The sequence below is a fragment of the Leptosomus discolor genome, chromosome 12 (assembly GCF_034619465.1).
Source record: "Leptosomus discolor isolate bLepDis1 chromosome 12, bLepDis1.hap2, whole genome shotgun sequence".
NCBI classification, from domain to species: Eukaryota; Metazoa; Chordata; class Aves; order Leptosomiformes; family Leptosomidae; genus Leptosomus; species Leptosomus discolor.
In genome coordinates, this window is record NC_141402.1 from 5994208 (window position 1) to 6000281 (window position 6074).

At 39.1% G+C, this 6074-nt stretch overlaps 1 long non-coding RNA gene across 1 annotated transcript; it reads left to right on the plus strand.

The window, feature by feature from the left end:
• Positions 1-224: 224 nt before the first annotated feature.
• Positions 225-5167, plus strand: LOC147414603 (uncharacterized). The gene is made up of 2 exons (XR_015183844.1): positions 225-399; positions 4995-5167. It is a non-coding gene; the product is annotated as an uncharacterized LOC147414603 (long non-coding RNA).
• The last annotated feature ends 907 nt before the right edge of the window (positions 5168-6074 follow it).

Consider the following 6074-nt stretch of genomic DNA (forward strand, 5'->3'; position numbering starts at 1 on the left):
TGAGGACTCGGACAATACTATGTACACTGTTTAAATCACAAGCTCTAGGCTAGCAAGCAATTTACAGCTCAAAATATATTTTTCTTGTACAATTAATGTATGTTATACAGAAATCCTTCCTCACTCAGAACAAAGAAATAACTACCAATAATATCCATGTGAATTTTCCTCTAAATATATTTTTGTTTTGTTCAAACAAGAAATTACAGATAAAAGCTATTTCCATGACCAGGATATGCTACAACAGCTCTACTGTGTTGAACCTTGAGCCTTTTTTGTGTTCCAGGACCGGACAGAAAGAGCCAGACCCTTTTCTGCAGTTCTCTTTCCACAGGGATTGTTTTAGCCTGCTTTCAGCATTGCCTGGTCTTTCCCCGCCAGCTTAGATCATTGAACAAGGTTAGTTGCCCTGAAGGGCCTGTCCTGAAAAGGACAAATTATGTCAGTTCACAAAAGCTATGGATTTTAAAAAATTAGGAACAGACTTTAAAAATTTGTGTAGTTAACATTTTTCATGACAAAATATTCCAGTGTTCTAAATTGGTCAGTAGTTTTAAAATGTTAAATAGTGCCTTTGGCAACATGAATGCAGGGCTGTCATAGAGAAAGAAATGTCTGTACCTCTACTGAGAACTAGCAAATTTTTCTAAAGACAAGTATATACCTTTATAGCAGCTGTCAAATTTTTGCCCTCAGTTGATGAAAATATGGCCAACGTCATACATCTAATGCTTACAATTAAGTAGTCTTTTCACCTTATAAAATATCTAGTAATAAAGTAAATATATTACCTGCATGAAATCCAAATATAGACTGTTCCCATTGTTGAGAAAGTCAGACAGCTCTGAAAAAAAAACTTGGTCAAAACATTCAGTCCTGAATGTATGTATGATGACAATATGCAATTTAATCTAATTTTAAGTAATCTTACTTTGATGAAACCGACCCATGAACACGAAGCTGAAATGTTTGTATGTGTATCAGTCTGGACTAAGGGTGTTTGGGCCATTATTTAAACACAGCTTTATTTTACAGATTAAGATCTGGGTTTGTGGCGTTAAAATCAAAATACACAAATCAATTGCTTGAGAAGTGTAAGAGGCACTTAATGTGAAGTGGTTATCACCCGCGGTGACTTGAGACTAAATTAGATGTAAATGTAGTCCAACTAAATACACCATATCAAATTGAAGAGTCTTCTGAAACAGATGTGATTGCCATTTCTGCCCACCAGTATTTGTAGACTACATCAGACAAGAAGACAATTTTTTGCTATTTTGGGGTTTTTTCCTTTTAATAGAGGAAGGAAGAACATCACTGTTTTAAGGTCTCTCTTCTGTAGTTCATTCTCCCGATTTTTAAGAGATTCATACTCTGTTCCAGAAGAAGGCTTCCACCCCCTGTCATGTTGGCCTAGATGATTGATCATCAAGTGGACATTCATCATACAAATTAAATTCTTTCTGTCTCAGGATTTTGCTGTCCTTAGTTTCTTACAGCGTCCCACATTTCATTTAAATAGGGGTAGCATTGTTACAAACCTTTTGAGAGTTACTTTGCCAATGCAGCTCCCTTTGTTACCATGTGTTCTTGCCAACGCCACTTATTTTAGGAGCAGTCTGACTTCTGCTTGGCTGGTGAGCTTTACTTCATCCTTCCTCTTTAGCACAAATAGCACCTTCAAGTCTCCTAAGGCTGATACTGACCACTTCTTTCCCCCAATAGTCACAGTCAAACTCCCAACAATTGCTAATATTAAGAAATGGATTTTTTTAATTTGAGGAAGACTGAGATTAACTGATAACACTTTTATTCTTATACGTAAACAGCTACTTAGTGCAGGAAGCTGTACTGCGTGAGTTATAAAATACAGGTCAAAGAAATTACAGCAGGATGTTTGAGTGTTACAGCAATATGCCCGTTCCCTCTTGCTCAACAGGAACAGCACTGCTGTTCGCAAGTAACCACTTGTCCATCTGACCAGAGGAGCGGCTCCGTGATCTCCCTGGGACCTGTCCTTCCCCTTCTCCAAAGGGATGGAGACACTGCCTTCATTCAGTCTATCTCTTACTCTGGCACAACCAAGTTTTCTTCTTGTTTTGCAATCTGCTGTGCCTAGGTAGCGCAAAACATGCAGTGCCTGGGAGTGTTACCCCTGACCCCAGGGGAGCCAATCTTTTACCAAAAACTCCATGCAGCTACAGGAGTATTGTACACAGCAACACAGTGGTTAACATAGGTTGATGGTGAGTGGCATCCCAAAAGGGGACTTGGTGGAATGTTGTTTCCTCTAGTGAATCATCAGCAGAGGAAGCATAATGGCCTTGCCTTTTAGTTCCTGTATATTAATCCCTGCAGAGCAATGCCTGCCATTGCTCAGATGTCAGATGCTGTTTATAACCATGCTGGAAACATAACATAGAACAAAATAATATCATTAATTTCTCTTGAGACTGTATATGCATGTTTCAGGTTAGCTATTTTTTCACTGCTGCACTTAGTTCAAACACTGTATCAGCAGTATTGTAAGGTGGCTTGAAAAGTTGTGTTCTCCACTAATTTGTCCAGTTGCTCTCTCAATACTTGACCAAAAGACCACGACGTGTTCAGGTGCAAAGGTTGTCACAGCACAGGTATGACGTCTCAGGAGGTGCCCCTTGTCTTTGCTTGAACCTGCTGCTTTTAATGACGCCCAATACCAGTGGGGGAGGAGGGGGAGAAGGATCGGATCTCTGTGCCAGTTGTGATTTGACGAGCGTTCATCACCTTTCCTTCTTTACCTGTTATTTAGACTGAAGACTTCTACTCTTTACTGTCATTCTTTCTCTGAAGCTATTCTATAATTTGAATAATTCTTTCCAGAATCTTTTCCCAGTGCCTTCAGTACTGCCACATCGTTCTAAGGTGGGAAACAGGAATCACAGCCAGTGCTCAGGTCTGAATGGTGTCAGATGCAGTACAGATTTATACAGTGGCATAGTAATGCTTTACGTTTTGTTCTCCTTCCTAATAATTCCTAACAGTTAATTTGTCTGTTACTGAGCATTGAACATGTTTTCGTAGAGCTGTCAACTGTGTATTCATTTCTCTGAAGTGATTCTGATTATCACATTCCCAACTGTGAAACTAAAAGTGAAAAACCACTATTTTCTCCCAACATAGATGTTTTATAAGTAGATTATTTAAATATGAGGATAGTTTTAGTTTTACTTTTCAGTGCTGTAGTCTTTTACATTGTGACTTCTTGATGTGATATGTTGATTGCTGCTTGTCATTCACTTTTTTTCTCTACAATTAAATTTGTATTTCTTTAATCCTCTTTTCCTATTAGTTTGAACGTTCTTTAGAACTATGCAAGCATATCGTAATACTGGTGTTAGGACTGTTACCAAAGAAAATGTTTGATGCATTTTCCTATAGCTTTTAGTATTGTAAAAGTGGTATCTGTGATATGGATAGTTGGGATAGTTTTGTAGGTATTTAATAATAGATCAGATGCAGCAGTGGCAAAATCAATGTGAAGTTGTGTCCCACGTTGCCCCATCGATGTGTCTCATGACATGGCTTGGAGAAAACAGCAGTTTAACCATCTTGGCCACTCAGCACTGTTTTTGCTGCTGTGTCTGTCAACTGCAGCTCTCTTACCGTAGCCTTTTGTCGTGTGGATTTTTATCTCCTATGAAGCTGTCTAAAGCTGTCAGTTCATTTTGTGCAGGCCACTGTACCACCATTAAATATAGCCAGGGTGACATTTTCTCAGGTGCAGAGGTCAACATAATGCTTATGCATCCCTTCAATTTTACTGAAACTCTCATTTAAAGCATTCATTCAATTTTTCTAACAACTTTGGATGACTGACAAACCACTAACTTCACTGATTTCAGTAACTGCCATATTCGGGAAATATATATGTAAAATGCTTCCTTTCTGATTTGATGCCTTTGTAACCTGAACATGAGCTATTTGATTTTGCCTTCTTCACTCCTTTCTCTCGTCTTGTATTTACATGTTATACTTTCAGTTCAAGTACATCAGTGGGGAATAGGTTGGGCGCTTTTGAACACCAACACTGAGATGTCATCAGAAATACGTTACAAACCCGCTGGCTTTAGCCCTGCCTGTAGAGGCCTCCTACTGAGCCTGAAGGGCCAGCAGGAGCATTCAGAAGGAAGTGAATGACTTCCTTCCACGGTAAGCATTTCCCTTTCTCGAGATTATTCCTGCCTCTGACATCCTCTTGCGCTGCTGCCTTGGGAATAGGTAACAGCTGAGCTGCCTGAAGCACTGGAGCGTGGCTGGAGCTTCATCCCATGCCACCCTCCCTGCTGTCACATGGCCTGAACTGGTTTGCTTTAGAATAAATCTTGAATAGCTGGACATCTGGTTAGTTTGGTTTTGAATATATTTTTCTGTCCATGCAATAAAGGAAAAAAGATTACTCAGGAAAATACTTGAGTTGTTATTTAATAAGCCTCTACAATAGTTCATATAGCTTCCAAAAGTTCTTCATTTATACAGCCTTCACCAATTTTCAGTGTGAAGGTTCACAAATCCTGTCTTTTTATCACTAAAATCGTGGTTCCTAACATTACTTGCTGTACGTATACAGAACAGTAGAGTCTTGGCGTAGTTTAGCGTTCTATCAAAACTAACACACTTTTGCCGGCAGAGAGGAAATATCTGTCTATTGTTCTGTTACTGTAGGTGGAGTAAACCGATCTTCAGGGAGTCCCTTATTGCTGTAGGAAGTTATTACAGAATAGCATTACAGCAGTGACTACGGGAATATTTACTGAAAGTTCAGTGAAACTTGAAAGCTGTTCAGCTCACTTAATAAAAAGTTTATACATCCTGTTCCAGCGCACACCAAACAAGGTTGAAGAAAGGAAGTTATTTCAGATCAAATGATTTTTTATTAATCAGAAAGCTTAAAAATAACACAAGAGGTCTGATAATTTAAACCACTTTGTTTAGATTTTTTTTTTTTTTCCTAGCCAACACTGTAGCCCTCTTCAGGGATAAAAAACAGAAAATCCTCCAGTGGCAAGAGAAATGTGTCGTTGGTCCTGCAGTAATCAAGAGGTGACAGAATACTGGTTTGATTTTAATGACTGTGACTTCAGCAATGGGACACTTGCTTAAAACAATAAACCATATTAATACAGTATTAATTGATTCTCTTTTGTCTTAATGCTTGAGGCATGCAATCCTATAGAGGAGTTCTCATAGTAATTTTTAACTCACTTTTCAGTTGCAACTATATAAAAATATTTCACATTGTCCAAAATAAGAGCTCCAGTAAGCACTTAATTTTTCTTAAGCACTTGTAGTTTTTTATCTTTGAGAGCAAAAAGACCCATTTAGAAATTTAATCACATCTCGGCTGTAATTGTGACATAGTAATATTTCTCTAATATAATTCATAATAGTGCTTCTCGTTTAGCTTTCAGAGACTTCCTGTACCTTTTTTTTCCAAAATAGAAATGTAAGAGGATTTCCAGTCTGCTACATCTGATTAACAGTGGCTGTTTTACTCCTTCCAAACTGTTTTCATTTGTTTTTTTTTTGCCCTGAACCGCTTCAGCTCATAAGCTTTGTTAGCTCGGACACCACTGCGGTTTGGGGAAGCACACCACTTCATAAACTGCATGCTTGTGGTAAAGGGACAATGACTGAAATGCAGCTTTGAAACCTTCTTCCAGCGGTTTTAGAACAGGTAGGATCTGACTCCATGGCCTCCTGAAGCAAGAGGTGCCATTCGTACGCTTGCCACCTACATGGGATTGGTGCGACACATGTACACTCTACAGAGATACGCTTTTCTCAACAGCAACGGATTTTACCTCAGAGAGGAAAAAAACAAGTGAGGCGAGAAACAGTACAAACCTGGTATTGGTTCTACAGCACCCGAGTGTCTGCGTGCACCTGTACACAAACTCGCTTGGTGAGCACACCCTCACAGCTGTTTTAGAGGCAGCTCTTGTCAAGTTGGCAGCGGTGTGGCGTTTTTTAATCAGCTTTTGAAGCGGGATTGAATTTATCCACGTGCACTCCTATCTGTAGCAAAGGATTTC